Below are 22,759 nucleotides of genomic sequence, written 5' to 3' on the forward strand. Positions count from 1 at the left end.
CTTTCAAAATCATTACCAGCCAGTTTTATAGAAGATTAGAAGTTGACTGTGCTGACATAGGGCTGAGGAAACATGAAAGATCTTTCTCTCTTCTATGTCTGGTCTGTCATTTGAAACTGATTATGTGGAAGTAGATCAAATGATACTGATGGAAAAGCTGATCTGGAAAACCCAGGGGACTGCATGAGCAAACATGCTGAACAAGATCATGTGGAGGCCTTAAGGTCAGTGAGAGAGCTCTTCATCAAGGGATGACAATAACTCCACTCAAGGAAGCCTGCTTATCCAACTTCCCACAGTTTCCAGGTTACAGAGGGATAGAAAAGTCATCATAATATGAAAATATTCATGAATGGGCTGCTTTAGCCACTCTGCCCTCAACATCCCACTCTGCTTACAAGCAGCATCTCTCTATATCCATTAATCAACATCTGTGGAAACCAGTCCCACACGGGCTGTGGGATGTTTCCAACCCTCCTTCAATGCAACACGAATACAATGCAAGTGGACTGGAAGCAAAACTGCAAAGCTTGCAAAAGATCAGGATCCATGAAGTCTGAAATTGTGTTGAGTAACTGCTTAAAATACACATCAGGTCACTGGAAAACGTTAGAGGGGTTAATAATTCCAGAAACACATCAACAAGGATGATGGTGTAACAGATGTTTCACAAGAGAATGATTTGATGAGTAAAAGGTAAAGATAAGGCTTTGGATAACTTGATGAAGCACAAGGACTTTTTCTTTTGTTTGCAAAAATGACCATCATTATGTACTACAAAGACGAACACAAAATAAAGGATGTCATGTAACATAAATGTATAATTTTGTTGAAAGAATTAACAGGCAATTCATTCTAAAGATCTAACCTAGGTCTCATTAAATACAGACTGAGGCATAGATGGACTTATTTCCATAATTTCTATTTAATTTTTCAAGAGAGATTCGAATGATGTGAATTTTGTTTGTGTATTTTACTATTTACTATGAAAACATGTTCAAGTTTTTAGTGACTTCACTTTTTAAGCGGGCTTTTATTCCTCTCCTGATTATTCTCAGATAATAAGGGCCTCTGGTACACATAATCATACTTTTTTTTTCATGAGAATACTTGGAGACATTACAAAATAAAACTTAAGTGCTAAGTGAAAGGGATCCAAAAAGCCATTTCTCTTCTTCAAGTAGAGTTCCAGCTAACGAATTTCATGAAGCTAAAGAGACAGTACTGTTTTTGAGCAGCTTCCACGTGCCAGGCAGTTCACATGCCTAACTTGTAAAACTTACAACCACCCTGCAAAGTAGTTATAACCATCCCCGTTTCAGAGACAGGAAAACTGAGACATGGGGGTAAGTGCCAATTATTAGTTTACAAAGCAGGTCCTTGTTGGAAAAAGGATTACAATCTACAGTGAATAATATTCCTAAGGCCCTGAGGAGATTGTGTTCCAGCCTTGAGGCCGGAATGCTGGAGTTGGTGGGAACCAGTAGTTTTCAGCTCACTCTCTAATATAACCCTATTCATTACCAATCTTCATGAGAAAGACACTTGCAATGTTAATTTCTGGGACTGGCTGAACAACTAGCCTGATGAGAAGACAGAAGGTCCAGAGCTCCAAGAGGCTCCAGGAATTCTGTTCAACTGGTGCTGCTATAGACAGCTGAAGCACTTCCAGGCATTTGCTTGTTGTGGGATACTCTTTGGAAGGGGAAGGCTGGCTATGTTACTAAATATTTAGGTCTCAAGCAGCCAAAAGCAATTTGACATCAAATGTTAAAATTCAAAAAGCATGGTGGGAAAGTGTTTACAGGTGCTCCCTGGAACAATGTTTTCCCACTTCTGCATGAAAGAGCCCAGCCACAAGTACAAAAAAATCAACTCTGACTGCATAAAGAGGTGCTTAAAATCCAGCAGGTTCTCCAAGTTGCAGCATGTCCTTACCCAAGAATCCCATGAGCACAGATCCTCCACTTAAGAAGCTGAAGGCACCATTATGTGTGGCTACAAATAACAGCAACACATGCTAGAGACCCAGCTCTTTATCTCTAAAACTACAGATTCATGGGCTGATGAGCACTTGGCTTTTAAAGACATATTCTGCTCTACCTTTTTCCAAAAAAAAAAAAAATTAAATTAATATGGCTTTCCTCTAATAGCTATTGTACTTCTCTCATAAGATCTTATTAAATAAAGGTATTCACTGATTCAGTAAGCTTTGTGAAGAAAGGCATAGAGAATCTGCAAAGTGTATTTGTTCTGTTTAAGATTTAAATATCTCATGTTGTCACTCAGGGCAAAAGAATATTCAATGTGAAACTACTCAGAAATTTAAATGCTATGACATTATTTTGATAATTCAAATCTAACTAAAGTCTAGGCTTCAGAGCATAGTTTAGTAAATTATTCTGGGCTTAAATGATAGATTTCTCTGTCTTAAAACAAAAATGACAAAGTACTGTTTTTGAAACCATTCTTATTTTTATATCAACTATATGGCATCATTTCCTATCTAGACAATTGTATATTAAAAACTTTAAAAAACACTTTAGAAAGTGTATTTAAAGGTTTCAGATAATTTTTAAAACATTAAGTTAGAAGAAAATCTTAAAAAGCAAAGAATCAGACTTATTTTTAATAGATGTGATTTGTTACAAGGAAGACACAAATTCTTAGCTCTGGATCACCTTACGTCTTATTACATACATCCAGAAGTTTCTCTGAGTTCAAAAGTTCATAGCAACAATTTATAAGGGTCTTAGCTCTGAAGCAAGCCAGGAGGAAAGTGCTGCTTTTAATCAACACTCAGCTACAATCCTTACGCTAAACATCTCACCAATTGGTGTGATGCAGAGTTCTTACATTGCCAAGACACCTCTCAGAAGTATGGTTTCCACAAGGTAAGTTCAGAAAAGTTACACAAATAACCTGCAGGTACACGCATTCCATATTTCTAACTTTTGAGAACTGTAGCCTGAGAGAAAAAAACATTGTGCATACATCCTAGAGATAAAGGAAGGAAAATGGTTTATTATACTAGACAGAGACCAGGAAAAATGTGCTTTTCTCCTGGAAGTCTGATAATGTCTCTCTTTGTAGGCTGGAGTCCCCAAAGTGAGACTCTAAGAAGAGACAAAAGGTGGCAAACACAGGGGAATTTGAAGGGACTCCATTGCGTATAAGGCTTCCCTTATATATAAAAAAGAAATTTTGTAAGCCTGAAATTTAAGCCTGTTTTGGGATACAGAAGGCCTGGAGACAAATACTAAAGTGATAAAGATATCCCTTCCTGAAAGATACAAGGCTCTTTTTTCCCTCCTTCTTCCCTCCCTCTCTCCCTCCCTACCTCCCTTCCTCCTTCTCTCTCCCTTCTTCTCTTCTTCCTTCCTGCCACACATTTATCGAGCATCATGTGTCAGACACAGCCACTGAGCATTCAGCAGTGAATAAGCAAGACAGGCTCACTGTCCTAAGAAAACTCATTTGTTAAAATATAGTTCCCTGTGTTATACAGTAGGTTCTTTTGTTTATCTATTTTATATATAGTACTATATATCTGTTAATCTCAAACTCCTAATTTATCCCTCCTCTGTCCACTTCCTTTGGAAACCAAAAGTTTGTTTTCTATGTCTGAGTCTCTTTCATAAATAAGTTCTTTTGTATCATTTTTTTAGATAGCACATACAGGTGATATCATATGATACTTGTTTTCCTCTGTCTGACTTCACTCAGTAATGATAACTCTAGGTCCATCCATGTTGCTGCAAATGGTATTATTTTATTCCTTTTTTATGGTTGAGTAGTATTTCATTGTGTATACATATAGATAATGGGAATGCTCTAAAGGTACATTGTCTGATGAGGTAGCCACGAGCAGCTAGTATCCACTGAGCACCTGTAAGATGGCCATGGCAACTGAAGAACTCAGTTTTAGACTTTATTTCATTTTAATCTGTTATGTTTAAATTTAAATAACCACATGTGACTAATGGCTACCAAACTGGACAGCACAATTCCAATGGATTAATCAGACAATAAACAAACAAGTATATGAAGTATTTTCAGGTTTGGGTAAGAGTAACAAAGAAAAAAAGCAGGCTGAGGATGACTGGGGGAGAGGTTGGACTTTTTAAATTATGGTGGATCAAGAAAGGGCTTTTTCTTAACAAAAGACATCAAGGCACACAACATGTAGGGGAAGAGGATTCTAAGTAGAGGGAACGGCAAGTGCAAAAGATCTCCAGTGAGAGGGAATGCAACAGAAGGAAAGAGCGGGAAGGCTAATGTGGAGAAGAATAGGTGCAAGCAAGTTTATGGAGACCAAGTTTGAGAAGCAGGTGGAGGGGTGGGGGTTTCATGGCTTTATGGCCATGGAAAGGAGTTTGAAGTTTACTCTGATGGTAGAGGGAAGCCAGTGAATGGTTCCGACCAGAGAGAGTATCACGAGCTGATTTACATTTAATGAGATCAGACAAGCAGCTGATTAGAGGCCAAACTGCAAGAATGGAAGAGTAGAAACAGCACTCAGGAGGGAACCCAGAGTCAGGCCTGATGCTGCAGTGGCTTGGCTAAGACCACACCAGGGCCAGACTCTAGCGTACTCAGGGGGTGGGGCCAACCGGCCTTGGTGATGCATGATTGGTGGTGAGAGTGCATGTATGTGAGAGAAAGGAAAGCAAGAAATCAAGGAGGTTGATTTGAAAGGGAACTGTAGAGCTAATCCCCGTATCACCAGCCACTAGGGATGGAGTGCCATTTGAACTGTCGAACAGTGTGAGAAAAAAATGGTGCTCAAACTTCCAGAAGCAGTCAAACCATAAAAGCCCTTATCAACATGTCGGGAAGCCTGTGTATGTGTGTGTGTGTGTGTGTGTGTGTGTGTGTATAAAATTGTAAGTAAAATGTGCCCAATTATTTCAATCCAGTCAGAAAGAACTTTAGGCATATAAACTGTGTAATGACCTTTTAAAAAAAAGCCAACTCTTACAACATCTATTGTTGCCAAAATACATTTTGGCACAGTATTAAACACAATCTACATATATTTATACATGTGTAAATGCCACCCACCTTCAGAACCAGTTATTCTAAACCATAATGATATGCTATCCAGTAGGAGAGTTGGGGTTCAGACCACTTCAACCTCTCATTACTGTATTGTTTTCAAGTGTTTAACCCTGGAATTGATAACATATTTTCCCTGACATGTCTGTTGGTGTGTTACGCACAGAAAAAGCCCTAGAGGGGCCTCACAGATACAGTGGTATCATTGTATATAGGCATTAACTTAAATTCAGCTCTATAGTGAGAGGGAGGAAGAAAGGAAGGCAATTGGCATACCATGAGAAATTCTACTCCCCATTCTCCTCAACGAGTCTGGGCCTGAAAATGAACATGAGACTCAAGATAGGAAACTGGCTGTTCCAACCATTGGTTTGGTTCCATTTCATGCTGTGGGAATCCCACCATGTCAGGCAGGATCTAGTGTTACTTTTCCCTATAATGTGGCCCTACATCATCTGATGTGCAAAGACAAACCACTGTTTCCAATGTTGGAGGAAAAACTGACAGCACTGGGCTTATGGGAAGGTGGATTTTAAGGGCAATTTAACAGGCATTCAGGGGTTATTGTGACTAGACATATTTTCTGCCTCACGCACCAAGTTTATAACCTAATCACTTTATAGAATAGGACTTCACTCTATACCAGGGGGTCTCCAGTGTCCAGGATCTAATGCTTGATGATCTGAGGTGAAGCTGATGTAATTATAATAGAAATAAAGTGCATAATAAATGTAATGCATTTGAACCACCTCCCCTCACCCCACCCCTGGCCCTCGAGCCATGGGAAAACTGTCTTCCACAAAACTGGTCCCTGTTGCCAAAAAGGTTGGGGACCACTGCTCTATACCATTACGTATTGGCACAAAGTTGCTTCAACTTTACTCAGAAGGAAAATCATGAAGGATCTTACACGGCTATCTCTCAGTTTGAAAGGACTTGAAAATCAAGCTTTCTTGAGATTTTTTTTTTAGGGGAGGCCATCCTACAGATGAGAAACATTAACACAAACAAAAGAGAATGTACAAATTTTGAGGGGTCTTACCTAATAAATTTATGGCCTCTGAAACACGATTTTAAATCTGAGTTGAATCTGTTGTGTGTTTATATAACCTGTGGAGAAGGAACAGAAAAGTCTTTGCATGGAATTTGCTTACCACTCTAGAAATGTCTATGGTATGAGGTTAAACTCTTGAACAAAGAATGCATGTACCTTCCTCACACACTAACTTTTATTCTACTAAAGAGTAGTATGATCTCAAAGCCTAAACATTCCTTTGGAACATAAAACCAGAATTTGTATCCTGGCACTTGCAAATTTGGGAATGTGCCTAGAAAAACAAACATGTTTTCTTTAATTAGCCTTAACAGAAAAGAAATACAACTGGAAATTAATATTGTTGGTTTTAAAATGCAATAGAAAATAGAAAACATGGTTCATAAACTCCAAAGAAACCTGAGTTTGTCCTATGCTTTACTCTGAAAAAAGAGTATAAAAATAAATAAAAGGCCAGTTGATCTGCTTTAAAAGGGATGTTTCATTTACTGTTTTTGATTAGTTTGTGTTTTTGCTCATGTTTAAACTCCTACTAGGCTGATCATTGAAAATATCATATAACCCTAGTCACATAATATTAACATGATTACTTCACTATATATTTGCTCCAAGACAATCAACTCAGTCAGGGCAACTTTGCTTTCAATTGCCTTTGCTGAAAAGCTGCATAAACATCCAAGACCAGTTAATTCTTTCCATGGGCTTTAAGCCTCATTGACATGCAGATGAGAGCCTGATCAAATGACAAGCCTGGGAGCCAAGTGCTGTGAATGAGTTTACCCACACAGACATGATGGGGACTCAAGTCTATGGGCCAAGAGGAGGATGCAGCAAGAATTCTCTCTGCTCCCTATCACAGCCTCTCTGGAAGACCAGGGTCTCTTGCAAAAAATATTAAACACAATTCTCAGAACATTCTTCCTTGAACACAATGAAACATGCAACAAGTAGGAAAAAAAAGGAAATTCTAGCCTGTGCCTTAACAAAATGAAATGCCCAGCTTTCTGAAAGAGAAAGGTGAATGTGAACCAAGGAAGGCAAACTCAAATGTCTACTAGGCAGGGTGGGTCATGTAAATGAGTCAGCTAGAAAACCTGACTTCTAAGTCAGAAAGAGAAAAACAAATATTGTATATTAACGTCTACATGTGGAATCCGGAAAAAAAATGGTATAGATGATCTTATTTACAAAGCAGAAATAGAGACACAGACATAGAAAACAAACCTATGAATACCAAGGGGGAAAGGAGGGTGGAGGGGATGAACTGGGAGATTGGGGTTGACATATATACATTATGATGTATAAAAGTGAGTGAGTGAAAGTCTCTCAGTTGTGTCTGACTCTTTGCAACTCCATGAACTATACAGTGCATGGAATTCTCCAGGCCAGAATACTGGAGTGGGTAGCCTTTCCCTTCTCCAGGGGATCTTCGCAACCCAGGGATCGAACTCAGGTCTCCTGCATTGCAGGCAGATTCTTTACCAGCTGAGCCACAAGGGAAGCCCATTATGTATAAAATATGTATAAAAAAGATAACTAATGAGAACATACTATGCAGAACAGGGAACTCTACTCAATGCTTTGTGGTGACCTAAATGGGAAGGAAATCCAAAAAAGAGGGGAGATATATGTATCCATACCTATAGCTGATTTACTTTTCTGTACAACAGAAACTAAAACAATGTTGTAAAGCAACTGTACTCCAATAAAAATGTAAAATAAATGAATAAAGACAATCATCAGTTGTTTTGAAAAAATAAAAAAATAAAGCAACTCCAAAAGGGCAGGATCTGGCATGGTCACTCTGGTTTTCAACTATATACAGGCATCCTGCCCCATAGCTAGGACACAGTACATGCTCAATATGCATGCGTTATTAAATACATTAATAAATGCTGTCATCAAGTAGCTGTGTAATTTGTCTCTAGGGGAACCCTTCTTTTCTTTGCTCCAAAACATGGTGCTTGGGTTATACCAGTGGTTTTCACACTGGCTCAGCCTCTCCCCATCCCCATCTTGGGCACTCCTCCTATTCCTGCTTTAACTCAGCAGCTGTTTCTTCCCCTCAATTATCTTATAACTGCTATCATTATTTCAAGCTTTTGGTTAAAAAACACACAAATCATAATTGTACAGTTTAACGAATTTTCACGAACTGAGTCCATCTCCCTCTTGTCCCATCTCAGTCACAGTCCCTCCCCTATCCTAACTGACAACTATCCTGAGTTCTAGCACAACAGACTGGTTGGCCTTGCTAACTTTACATAAATGGAATCACAAAGTATATACTCTTGTACCTGCTGTCTTCTGCTCAACACATTGTTGTTTGGAATACTCATCCATAATAGTGTGTATAATTGTTCATTCCTTCCAGCTCTAATTCTAATGATGCTAACTACTAAAGCAATACACAAGAAACATACTTTTGAAAACAGCCAAGGCAATATAATTGATCTCAGTAATAAACAGAAGCATAGCAGATACAGCCTAGGCAATATCATCTTAGTCTAAATGTGTATTAAAGGATTTCCCATGTTGATGGGGTTCTGCATCCACTGGCGATAAGTAACTGGAAACTGGTGGTGATTCCAGACCTGTTCTAGACAAACTTTCCAGAGTCCACAGATATATTAACTGTTCATTTAGAGCCATGGTGTATCAACTCTGGTTAACTATATATTTATCTGTAAAGCAAGGTATAAAGTGAGTAGCCTGCAACTCAAATGCATGAAGACAATAAAAATAAATATTTGTTTAAAAATCGACTCATATCTTCTTTTCAAGGAACCCAAAGTTGTTTTATGTTGTCATTTGTTCACAATGATTTTTTTCTTGGCTTGTAACTGTGAGGAATAAAAAGACTGATTCTCTTTACAAGGTTCACGGTGAGCGAGAAAAAGTTCTGGAGGCCTGGAGGAACAGGCAGAACATAGAGGATATAAAGGGCAGTGAAACTACTCTCTATGATACTGGAAAGGCAGATACAGGCCCTTATATACTTGTACAAATCCATCACCTGTAGAACACTGAGAACAAACCAAGGTACACTACGAATTCTGGGTGATAATACTATGCAAATATAGGGTCATCAGTTTTAACAAACGTACCACTCTGGTGAGGAATGTTGATAATGGGGGAGGCTGTGCAAGTGGGTACAGGGGCAGGAGGTCTACAGGAAATCTATCTTCTTCTCAATTTTGCTGTGAATTAAAAATTGCTCCACAAATAAAGGCTGTTGAAAATATTATGAAAGTGGGAGAACTGACAAGTATCCAGGAACTTCCCATAAAGCAATTTCTGAAATTTTATACTAATATTTATATTAATAACAATTTATACAGTTGTATCATAGGGAAGGCTGAGAGTCTATTTTTATTAGACAACTCTTCCTATGCTGCTGCTGCTGCTAAGTCGCTTCAGTCGTGTCCAACTCTGTGCGACCCCATAGACGGCAGCCCACCAGGCTCCGCCGTCCCTGGGATTCTCCAGGCAAGAACACTGGAGTGGGTTGCCATTTCCTTCTCCAATGCATGAAAGTGAAAAGTGAAAGTGAAGTCACTCAGTCGTGTCCCACCCTTAGCGACCCCGTGAACTGCAGCCTACCAGGCTCCTCCGTTCATGGGATTTTCCAGGCATGAGTACTGGAGTGGGGTGCCATTACTCGTCCTATAAACTTTCACAATAGTAACATTTCAAGCAAAACTGTTTCTAGCACTTCTCTTTTTATAAGATGAAAGTATACATCTCTGTGATATTTCCAGTATCTGTGAAATCTCAAAAACTGTTTTAGGTGTAAAAGATATCCTGGTGATTTGTTATTTCACTTTTCTGCATTTAGGTTCTGAATTTGGGAAAGCAAAATTCCAAAGTTTTCAGAGAAAATGTAGACACTTCATTGAGCTAGGATCAGAGATGAATTTCAAGCAATATTTGGTAACAAGAAAACATTGAAAAATAAGCAGAAATGACACAAAAAAACTAAAAAGAAACTTAAGTTCTTTCATAAGTGAGAAATTTTTGCCTTATTTTCTTAAATAATCAAAGATACAGTAAGGTCAAAATAAAGCACTTCCTTAAAAAGATTTGCTATCTAAGAAAACAAAAATAAAGTAAATAAAAATCTTTGATTTTGTACATAAGAGTGCTAATTAATAAACCAAAGAAACAGGCCATTAAATTGAGCACACTTTTTAAAATGTTAACAATTCTCATTCCCTGTTTTCAGACTCAGGTAATATAAGCCAGGGCAAATAATATTTACTTTCCAAGTTTGGTCCTTCATTAGAATAGGACTCAGGAGGTCTGTGAGGTCAAATCTTATCCCCAAATTAAAGTATATGGCCTTTATATTAATATGCAATGCATTAATATCAAATCAATAAATACAAAAGTATATGAAGTTTTAAAAAGGTTAAAAAACATTTTTTAAAAACCTCCAAGAACCTTTTCTGTAGTGAGGAACTATTTTCTAATCCTTATATAGAACCATGAAGAAAGGTTTCTAATGTTTATGATACCACAAAATCTGGAAAATCAGAAAAAAAACCCACTATAATGCCATATTTACAACTGTCCTTCAGTAAGAGAAGAAGAAAGCTCAGTAATCAGAGAAGATAACTTAACAGAAACTTGGACTTTAATCCTATTAATGAGGGTCCAATGGAAACTCCAATAATTTAAAAGAAAGCAATTTTATCTATGGATTTTTTAAAGAGACATCTTAGTAAAAAAAAAAAAAAAAAAGTTTAAAAACATTCCTGGAAATTTTGCAAAGACCCCTGAGCCTTTAATGCAAGCAGTGGTGTAATCTTCGATGACAAGGTAGAATTGGTTACACAAGGAACTCATTTTTCTGGGAGGCAATGGATAAAATCCAGTAAGAGGTGCAAAGGCATAAAAGTAATTAATGACTTTCACAGAAATTATTACATGTACCAACTTAATACATTTGTGAAAACATCATAAAGAAACGCTCAACATCCAAGATTTTCAAGACTGCACTTTGCCCATCTGTCATAAGCCTGGTTGCTTCCAACACAGCCATTAGATGAATCAGACAGGCCTGCCTCCTAGAGGGTAACAGTGGGTGAGATCATAGTATCTTGCTTTTGGGGAAACAACAGGTCATCGTTACTGACAAATCCTTTCTTTTGAGGAAGGGCATCATCTGGTTTTCTGCTTTAAAGCCCACGTATTGCATACAAACTCTTCTAGTTTAGGACAGGCTTGGCCAAATTTGCTAAGCAGCCAGCCTTCCTCAATGAGGTCAATACAAACATCCCAGTTAGAGGGCTGGGTCCAAACACAGAGGTGCTGCATGCTGCTGATTAGTACCCTCTGTCCAGGCCTGTTTAGGTCCTAATGACATCAAACACAAAACAAAAAAAAACTATTTACTGACCATGCCAAGTACACAACCACTACAGACGAAATAATGTCTTTAATCAGTCCACATTTTTAATTTTCCTCTGGAGTCAAAAAGCACATCTATTAATGGGGGGAAAGACGTAAAATGAGAAGAGAAGACACCACAAAACTTACGGTAAAAAAAAAAAAGCATGAAAAAGGATAACACTTTCATATCCAAAAGAACACCGAAGTGTATATGCTGAATCAATAGAAAATGTTAGAGGTAAAATAAGATCTGGGTTATAGTAACTGATGCCCTAGATACAGAGTTAATGTTTCTAGCAAAGATCTTCAGGATCAAAGAAAGTAAACAGCACTCAACACTACTAGCAAGAATAAATACTAAATGTTATTACATGGTCTTTGGTGTTCTGGCTTCAGTTAAGCCTCAAGAAATCCCTCAGTGCCACCCCAATCTCTTGTGAACACTGTTATCTCATCTTCCTTCTTTTCATCTCACCTTCTTATCTGGGACCCACCTTTTTGTTTGGCTTTGCCAGGAAGCACCCTGACTCTGGTTTGGACATCCATCTCGTGACCACCCCATCATACACTTTCCATGATCCCTGGGCTTTGTTGCATACATAAGCACAAAAAAACTAAAATAACACGGTTTTAGCCCCCAAACATTTGCAATTAAAGTTGGTCAGGGATGAGCTGTGAGTCAGTCTGAGCTAAAGTATAGAAAGGTGATTTCTGAGACTTTTCTAGTAATGAACAATGATTCAAGCAAAACTCTTTTAACTGTAAACATCTTGTGAGGCATTATTCTTTGTGGACAAAAGAAATGCAGAAATCTCAACTGTAATATCTATTTAGAGTATACTGAAATAAAACACTCATGTTAAAAATCATGTCATCCCAATTAAAAATTATATAAGCTGAAACTAATTCTGAGAAACTGAATTATAATAAAAGAAGAAATCTTCTATTTTTAATGGGAACTTACAAAATTATTTGTCATATTCCTTTCTACTAAAACATAAAAATCAGCAAACCCATTTATGCATTTACAAGTCTTACAGGTGAGATGGACTCCTGAATTCAGATACTGCTGTGCTTAACTTATTCCAAATGTAGAAATGTGCCATGATCAAGAAGATGCAATTCTTGAAATAAATCTGTACAGAATAAACTTTTATTACAGCTGAATGAAATACTGAGATTCTCCCTGCCATTAGATCCTTTTCCATAACTTCCTAACTTAAGAACTTACTGAGTGTGTATCTAATAGGAGAAAACTGAACTATTCACGTGGGGAGAAATACAGTATAGTGGCTCTTTCTAAAGACCATTCAGCTGATGGGGGAGCAGAAGGGTGTGGAAGTTCCGAGGCAGTCTACAGGCTGGCGAGGATGGGAGGCGGCAAGACGGGTAGACAGACAAACAGGATGGTCACAGGCAAGGCAGGTCCATCAGAAGTATTTCAGCTCAATGAGGCACCACCACAGATTTAGGGAATATGCGAAAGTGATAGTCGCTCAGTTGTATTCAACTCTTTGCAACCCCATGGACTCTACAGTCCACAGAATTCTCCAGGCCAGAATACTAGAGTGGGTAGCCTTTACCTTCTCCAGGGGATCTTCCCAACCCAGGGATCGAACCCAGGTCTCCCGCATTGCAGGCAAATTCTTTACCAGCTGAGCCACAGGGAAGCCCAAGAATATTGGAATTGGTAGCCTATCCCTTCTCTAGCAGATCTTCTCAACCCAGGAATTGAACCAGGGTCTCCTGAAGGTACACTTATGTGTCTACAGTAGGATGCAGAAAAGAATAGAGAAAGTGAAGTGTGACAAGTCTGAAGAGGTCCTGCCTCCCAGATCCTCAACCTCTCAGGAACACAAGTAGCACTGTGATGTTTTCTTTAGAGAGTAATTTAGTCAGTTCAGTCACTCAGACATGTCTGACTCTTTGTGACCCCTTGAATCACAGCACGCCAGGCCTCCCTGTCATCACCAACTCCCGGAGTTCACTCAAATTCATGCCCATCAAGTCGGTGATGCTATCCAGCCATCTCATCCTCTGTCGTCCCCTTCTCCTCCTGCCCCCAATCCCTCCCAGCATCAGGGTCTTTTCCAATGAGTCAACTCTTCACATGAAGTGGCCAAAGTACTGGAGTTTCAGCTTTAGCATCAGTCCTTCCATTGAACTCCCAGGACTGATCTCCTTTAGGATGGACTGGTTGGATCTCCTTGCAGTCCAAAGTCTTTCAAGAGTCTTCTCCAACACCACAGTTCAAAAGCATCAATTCTTCACCACTCAGATTTCTTCACAATCCAACTCTCACATCCATACATGACCACTGGAAAAACCATAGCCTTGACTAGACGGTACTTTGTTGGCAAAGTATTGTCTCTGCTTTTCAATATGCTATCTAGGTTGGTCATAACTTTTCTTCCAAGGAGTAAGCGTCTTTTAATTTCATGGCTGCAGTCACCATCTGCAGTGATTTTGGAGCCCAGAAAAATAAAGTCTGACATTGTTTCCACTATTTCCCCATCTATTTCCCATGAAGTGATGGGACCAGATGCCATGATCTTCGTTTTCTGAATGTTGAGCTTTAAGCCAACTTTTCCACTCTCCTCTTTCACTTTCATCAAGAAGCTTTTTAGTTCCTCTTCACTTTCTGCCATAAGGGTGGTGTCATCTGCATATCTGAGGTTATTGATATTTCTCCTGTCAATCTTGATTCCAGCTTGTGTTTCTTCCAGTCCAGCATTTCTCATGATGTACTCTGCATATAAGTTAAATAAGCAGGGTGACAATATATAGCCTTGAGGTACTCCTTTTCCTATTTGGAACCAGTCTGTTGTTCCATGTCCAGTTCTAACTGTTACTTCCTGACCTGCATATAGGTTTCTCAAGAGGCCGGTCAGGTGGTCTGGTATTCCCATCTCTTTCAGAATTTTCCACAGTTTATTGTGATCCACACAGTCAAAGGCTTTGGCATAGTCAATAAAGCAGAAATAGATGTTTTTCTGGAACTCTCTTGCTTTTTCCATGACCCAGCGGATGTTGGCAATTTGATCTCTGGTTCCTCTGCCTTTTCTAAAACCAGCTTGAACATCAGGAGTATTGCTGAAGCCTGGCTTGGAGAATTTTGAGCATTACTTTACTAGCATGTGAGATGAGTGCAATTGTGCGGTAGTTTGAGCATTCTTTGGCATTGTCTTTCTTTGGGATTGGAATGAAAACTGACCTTTTCCAGTCCCGTGGCCACTGCTGAGTTTTCCAAATTTGCTGGCATATTGAGTGCAGCACTTTCACAGCATCATCTTTCAGGATTTGGAATAGCTCAACTGGAATTCCATCACCTCCACTAGCTTTGTTCATAGAGATGCTTTCTAAGGCCCACTTGACTTCACATTCCAGGATGTCTGGCTCTAGGTCAGTGATCACACCACAGTGATTATCTGGATCATGAAGCTGTTTTTTGTACAGTTCTTCTGTGTATTCTTGCCACCTCTTCTTAATATCTTCTGCTTCTGTTAGGTCCATACCATTTCTGTCCTTTATCAAGCCCATCTTTGCATGAAATGTTCCCTTGGTATCTCTAATTTTCTTGAAGAGATCTCTAGTCTTTCCCATTCTGTTGTTTTCCTCTATTTCTTTGCATTGATCGCTGAGGAAGGCTTTCTTATCTTTCCTTGCTATTCTTTGGAACTCTGCATTCAGATACTTATATCTTTCCTTTTCTCCTTTGCTTTTCGCTTCTCTTCTTTTCAAAGCTATTTGTAAGGCCTCCACAGACAGCCATTTTGCTTTTTTGCATTTCTTTTCCGTGGGGATCGTCCTGATCCCTGTCTTCCGTACAATGTCATGAACCTCCGTCCATAGTTCCTCAGGCACTCTATCAGATCTAGTCCATTAAATCTATTTCTCACTTCCACTGTATAATCATAAGGGATTTGATTTAGGTCATACCTGAATGGTCTAGTGGTTTTCCCCACTTTCTTCAATTTCAGTCTGAATTTGGCAATAAGGAGTTCATGGTCTGAGCCACAGTCAGCTCCCAGTCTTGTTTTTGCTGACTGTATAGAGCTTTTCCATCTTTGGCTGCAAAGAATATAATCAATCTGATTTTGGTGTTGACCATCTGGTGATGTCCATGTGTAGAGTCTTCTTTTGTGTTGTTGGAAGAGAGTGTTTGGATTAATTAACAGCAGAAAAAAAATTAAAGAAATAGATAGTTCAAAATGCAGAAATGAGTTATTATGGTTAAGAATCCTCTCTTTCTTGTCAATAAAGACCTAACAGGTTACCATCACTTTTTCAAATTTGACTTATGTAAGGGAAAACTTAAGAACTTTTTTTAATACATTAAAACAGTGCTAGTAGAAAGAAAACAGCCATATTCATTTTTTTGATTCTGCAAAGTGAATCATTGGAAGTTAATACCTTTTGATGTACTATTAGTGGTACTCACTAGAATCTCATAGGAAGTCTTAAAAACAAACAAAAAAAGTTTTTCTCAAGCTCCAACCCTCAGATTCTGATTTAGCTGTTCTTGGAGTGCAGCCTGGGAGCAAGTCATTTTAAAGCCTGACAAGAGTTGAGAATTACTGTGCTAAATAACTATTTTGAGATGAAACAAATAAATACTTTAGGCTTTCAATGAAGCAAACAACTGAGGCACATTCTATTCATAATTATTGGTGATGGATAATTCAGAGTCCATCTGGTGATAAATAGTCCAGGTGGCTTTATCACGAGGCTTTCATTATCAGAGAAAAATTGGTAACAGGAAAAGGCTAAGCCACCTTTTCATTGAAATAGTGAAAAACATAGTGCTGGGTTATTATCTTAAATAAATTCATTAAAATTATATCATAAGGAAAATTTTAAGCTATAACTGCAGCAATGAACTGGAGTAAAGATTGAAGCAAGTAGACATAATTTTTCTTTCCTGACAAAATTACACTACAGTTCAGCCTAAACCAGAGCTATTATTTCAAAGAATACTCAAAGATGTCATCAATTTTCCCAGGGGTTCCTCTTGCCCTTTGATTCTAAAATAATTTTCATATGAAGCATCTACTTATGTCCTCATCCATTTTTGTTCTCTCATTTTTAATTGTTCATTGGTCTCACTCTGCTGGATCCTCATTTATCAATGGATTTATATATGATTCAGGCAGTTTTCCAACATCAATTGTTTTGAATTAATGAATTCTTTTTATATATATATAATTTTATTTATTTATTTATTTTTGACTGTACTGGATCTTTGCTGCTGCACGGGCTTTTCTCTAGTTGTGGCGAGCAGGGGCTACCCTCCAGCTGTGGTGCTTGCGCTTCTCATTGCAGTGGCTTCTCTTGTTGCAGAGCATGGGCTCCAGGGCAATGGGGTTTCAGTAGTTAGGGCATGTGGGCTCAGTTGGTGTGGCTTCCCAGCTCCAGAGTATAGGCTCAGTAGTTGTGGTGCACAGGCTTAGTTGCTCCAAGGCATGTGGGATCTTACCAGTTAAGGGATCAAACCTGTGTCTTCTGCACTGGCAGATGGATTCTCTACCACTGAGCTACCAGGGAAGTCCGAGAATTAATGAATTCTTGCAATCAATTTGTTATATGGATTGCATGTGTATCATATTTTTAGCATTGCATTTTTTGTGTGTGTTACATTGTTGTAAGCATTTTATAATCAGCCCAAAACTGATTAATAAAAACATCAGCTTAGTGAGATTTTAGAAAGCTACTTTTATAACCAGTCACTTCATCAGTAAATATTTTCTTCTTATGATAGTTCACCTTGTAACCAAACTGTGAGGGCTTAGACAATGAAGGCTCTTATTATCAGAACATTATTTAAGAACATCAAGGTAATGAACAACAGTAATACTCTAGACCTTAATGTTCCAGAAACTGAAAGCCAGGTTCATATATCTTTTTTCCCTTTAAGGAACAAAGATGTCCTAACAAATATGAGATAATGAACTTTATATTGTTTCTATGTACCACATTTATTTAAGGAACATATAAAATGCTTGGAAAATTAAGATTTTCCCATTTGTATATCAACTATTAATATATTTTGAATGAAAGATATATGTCCCTCCGAATCTGAAATAATGGGAGGATCCCAGAAATTTGAGAAAAATATAAATATAATCAATATTTGTGGTATTTTTTACATATTGAAAATTAATTTAAGAGGTAAAAACAAAATACAAGTAGTTCGCTTTGCTCATAATATGTTTGATTATGTTCAATATTCAAGGGCTGAGAAAAAGAGAAATAGGGAGGGAAGCACTTATTTTTATGTTTTTAATAAGCAATGGCATGAGAGGAAAATTCAGGATAAACGTTTGCCAAATTCAACTTTTTTCTCCCACAAAAACTTCACAGTTCTATTTTAGATGAAAAACCATTAGATATTTATTTTCACAATATTCTACAAGTAAGACACAAACAGAACTGCTTGAATACGATGCTCATCATTCCAAGGTACCAGGATGAATGTGTTATTTAAGTTAAAAATGTAAAACATCTCTAGAAATTGAGAGCATAATCTGAAGGGAGACAAATGAAAATCAGTATTTTTTTTCAAATTGAGAATATCTACACATATGTGAAAGAACCAAGAACTTTCAGGATACACAGAGAAACAACAAATTCTTATATGGTCAGGCTTATGATTTTAGCATACTCTATACTTGTGTGCACACACACAAACACACACACACACTATTGTTATCTCTGCAGTCGGGCCTCGAGCACAGAAGTCTGTCAAGAGACAAAAAAGAAATCATCCCCTAAAGTACTCCTACAACCAAAGAAAGCAGAGCTGGTGAGCAGATGTTCTTTGCGGTAAAGATGCTGTGATGACCACTTTATCCCAGCAAGCTTTGAAAAGCACTACTCACACAGACCTTCCAGAAAGCTGTAATATATTATGGATAACAAAGAACACAGTCTATCTTTTCAAATAATTTGTGAGTAAAATGAAGAAAGTCAAACAACTCTGGCTTCTTGTAAGTCCTACTGAAGTATATGTTTTTCGCTCCAGCTGCATTAAAACACTGAGTTTAATCTAATGATAAAAATTAGCTCACTCACATCTGGGAATCATTCCTGCAAAGCTTGCCTCAAACTGTGTTCTAATTATTCAGTAATCTTGTTAATGTGATTTTAAAAGAAACCCTACAAAATCCACTGACAACTGCTTTCATTGTATCCATAATTATATCCATGTCATTAGTGTCTCTTAACAACCCCACAGTTCATAATATATCTCAGCAGTCAATATTATTACTTTTTGTGACTACTAAAAGATTTTAGAATTGACTTCTCAGCTTTATGCTTAGGCATTGGACATGCCAAAAATAGATCAAATAGCTCATTTATCAACTCTACTTTCATTCACCTAAACCCCAGGAAATTATCAGATAAGCAGATAAGAATGTGACATTCCTATTACTCAGTGACTAGCAGGAAGATGTGTATTTCAGTGTCTACTAATTTCGCTGTCTCTGAAATTACCTCCAATAATTTTAGAGCTTTAAAACTCTATTAGTCCATGAATCCATGTTTTTCAGGAGAGAGACGTTGAGTTCATTGGTCAAACTGCCTTCTACTTGAATGAAGAGAAAAGAGGAAGTTTTATTTTGACTCTGGAAACATCATCAGCTATTTGAGACAAACTCTATCCCCTCATCTTTAACACTGGAATTCTACTTTTAACATGTTCTAGTGATGCTAATGTACTTAGAAAATATAAAACCACACAGAGCAAATCATGGGATAAATGAAATACATTTTTAAGTTTTAAGAAAGTCCTTGCAAGGATGAATTCTAAAGAAGTACAAAAATGCTACCAAATGATACATGTAAGCCATCCTGTTGGATGTGCAAAAGTCACAAGAGCATGATTTTCCTGAATCTCTAACACTTCCAGAAAGACCTGTAGCTATGGGTTGTAGTAGACCACCTCAAGGAAGGAAATCATTAGAGGACATGCTTTCCTGGAGGGCAGGAAAAAAAGCAATTCATACTCATCTCTGTATCCCCCACATCACACATCAGGATGTTTTGCATGTAATGGAAACTTAATATGTCCATTGATTGAGTAAATTCCTAAAATGGGGCTTTCCCAGTGGTTTTCTGGTGAAGAATCCACCTGCAATGCAGGAGCTACAGGAAACGTGGGTTCAATCCCTGGGTCAGGAAGATCCCCTGGAGGAGGGCATGGCAACCCACTCCAGCACTCTTACCTGGAAAATCCCATGGACAGAGCCGCCAGAGGGGCTATAGTTCATGGGTTCCCAGAGCCAGACATGACTGAAGCGACTGAGCACGCACACAAGCACATTCCCAAAATGTTCTACTATCAGACAGAATTTCAGGGAATGAAAGGCTACTCTATAATCTCTTTGTTTCCTGTCACCTCCACTCATCCTATTTCCATTATAAAACCAAAACCTCTGGCTCCAGATGTTGAGCTATGCTATAATCCATGAGGGATAAGATATGACCATGTTATACCACAAATGGAGGTTGGGAATAACACTGGACAGAGAGCCTTGGAGAAAGGTCTCAGGCCAGGACATACCACCCACATACTACGTAAGACCAGGTGAGCCAACACCCCTCCAAACCGCAACAAACAAGAGGAATAGGACCGACTGTTTCTTTGGTTCTTCTACTTCTGTAACTAATTCATGATAAACAGGGCCCAATCCACTACCCAGAGCTGCCTTGGACTCTTCAGGACTTTACATATATCTCAAGAAGCATGTATGAGAAAAAAAATTCCAGTATTTTCATTAATTATATTGACCCTATGTTTAAAAGGAAGAAATGATAGGTACTTTGAAAGAATTAAATAGGTACTATAATTAGGAAACACATGAGGGCACCCTAATCAACCAACAGCAATAAATCTGAGAATAACATTTCTTTTGAAAGATCAATTGTCACAGACCTTTTGTTGATAATGCTAGTGAATTCTGGTGTCTGCCTATGACCAGGTTGGCTATTCCTGTCATATAAAATTTCAAGTGGCATTCAGTATACAGCCTGAAGGGGCTGCAGTCTTCACAGTGCCTGGTACACATGTACATAATTCTTCAAGACAAAAGCACATTTGGTGGACTGTGTATATTTACCATTTGCTAAGCTGACATCATTTTATCCCATTCATTTCTGAGCCTTATATTTAAGCCAAGGATTTTGTGTTCCATCCTTATGATGAAATTCAGATTTTCTACTAAAGGCAACTACTTCAATTCAAAAGACTGAGTGCAGTGGTACTTAAAAACATTTGCAATTGGTTAAAAATAGGGAACTGAAAAAGTAAGCATAAAGCAAGAAAAGATTTTAAAATACAGAATAAGAATTTTAAACTCAATAAATAAATTATTTCCTTTAAATTCCAAACTTCAATTGTTACTTCTCAAACTACAAAACAAGCATTTTAAGGAATGCTGTATTCGTTCTTCCGTAACTTCCAATGAAACCGTCTAATGACAGGCTTTTGCTTATTGACACATTTTTCAATGGTTGCTTGTATACGAAATGTTGGTATTTTCCAACTGTTTTCTGACTTCATGCATCATCTGGACTTTCTCTCCTCATTTCCTTACAGCTCAAGGCTTTCTCTCATCTGAAGCCATTGTTGGTTGACATGAAAAATGGACTCTAGTACAACTAATTCCATCAAATGAAGGAAAAACCTAAATCTCAATTATGAAACAATTAATTATAAAATCATTAGGTAGATTTTATTATACTTGAAGTTGTGCTTCTTTTCCATTAACAACTCTCTCAATTTATTTTCAGCTATATTAGTGATCTTTAATATCCTCACTCTATTTTTTTATAGAAAGTGTCTCTAAATAATTGACTCATTCAGTCAACAATTTCTCATGGGTTACAAATTATGTGTCACATATGGGTCTGTGTGCTGCACTTATAGGACTAAATAAAACACAAATTTCCTGCATTCATGTAACATACATTAAAAAAAAATTTTTTTTTAAAAGCAATTTAAAATTTTCTGAAATGAGCCTTGAAGGTAATTATAGCTTACATTTTGACAGGGGAAAAAAAACAACAAGCAATATATAACTACAGGCTTATAGGTGCAAGGAAGATAAATAGAGCAAGTGAGGCTGAGAGTCATAGGGTTGTGCTAGTTTTTAACAGAGTGGCTAGAGAAGGCCTGGTAAGATGACACTTGGGTAAAGGTGTCTGAAAAGAAAAGAAAAAGAAACCTATCCTGGTCTTAGACCTTAGCCACCTTATCTTCTGTAGCTTGGTCATCACCAGAGCTGATATTTTGATCCCTCTCTAACTAAGACTTCTCAGCAGGAGAACCACAGAGCAACAGCGCTCGGTCTGGGGTGATTTTGCCCCAAAGGACATGGGACAATGTCTGGACATTTCTAACTGTCACATCTAGGAGGAGGTTACATATTCACATGTGATTGGTAAAGGCCAAAGATACAGCTCGATATCCCCCAATGCACACAGACAGCCCCCACAACAATGAGCGATCTGACCCCAAATGTCAGGAGAACCAAGGAGGAAAGGCTTTGCCATATATGATGAAGCATGCTTGGCCTCTCCAAAATACTCAATACCTACACCTAAGAGAAAACCAAAAACATTTTCAAACAATATCATTTTAAAGAGTATCTCTGCAGAGTTTACTTACAAAACAGTTTCAGTGATTCATTAAAGCAAAAATAAAGATATAATTACTAATGTTTCATTATTTCAGTTTAAGTAACTGCTTACATATAAAAGCTATCTATTCTTTCAAAAAGTAATTAAAAACTTGCACTAATTTCAACAGTCTCCAGTGAAAATTATTGAACTAAAGAAATGTACCTAACATAATGGTAAGTTTCAGCTTGAGTAAAAAGACTAGACTGTAGTGATTGCTAGGAGGATAGTGAGATGAAGGGGGAACATGAAAAAACTACTTGACTGGCAAGGGTTAAACTCCAGAAGTGGACACTGAGCTATCCACATAAGAGGCTAGCAGAAAATAATATTTGGCTGATTTAGTTTGGCAGGGCTTCCCAGGCAGTGTGAGAGGTAAAGAACTCACCTGCCAATGCAGGAAAGCTAAGAGATGTGGGTTTGATCCCTTGGTCAGGAAGATTCCCTAGAGGAGGGCATGGCAACCCACTCTAGCATTCTTGCCTGGGAAATCCCATGGACAGAGGAGACTCATGGGCTACAGTCCATTTAGTTTGACAGCTAAGTACATAAGTAGGTTTCAACATTAAAATG

The 22,759-nt window shown here is 38.0% G+C and overlaps 1 protein-coding gene across 8 annotated transcripts in view; it reads right to left on the bottom strand.

Annotated features, from left to right (window-relative positions):
* SNCAIP (synuclein alpha interacting protein) overlaps positions 1-22,759 on the bottom strand; it is a 258,415-nt gene that overhangs the window by 104,822 nt on the left and 130,834 nt on the right. Inside the window, exon 3 of one of the 8 annotated variants that reach the window (XM_059888337.1) lies at positions 6,101-6,168. The exons of the other annotated variants lie outside the window; for them this stretch is intronic. The gene's annotated coding sequence lies outside the window, so the exon portion shown is untranslated. The remainder of the gene's footprint in view (positions 1-6,100; positions 6,169-22,759) is intronic. 8 annotated transcript variants of the gene reach the window in all.

Source organism: Bos taurus, chromosome 7, assembly GCF_002263795.3.
Source record: "Bos taurus isolate L1 Dominette 01449 registration number 42190680 breed Hereford chromosome 7, ARS-UCD2.0, whole genome shotgun sequence".
NCBI classification, from domain to species: domain Eukaryota; kingdom Metazoa; phylum Chordata; class Mammalia; order Artiodactyla; family Bovidae; genus Bos; species Bos taurus.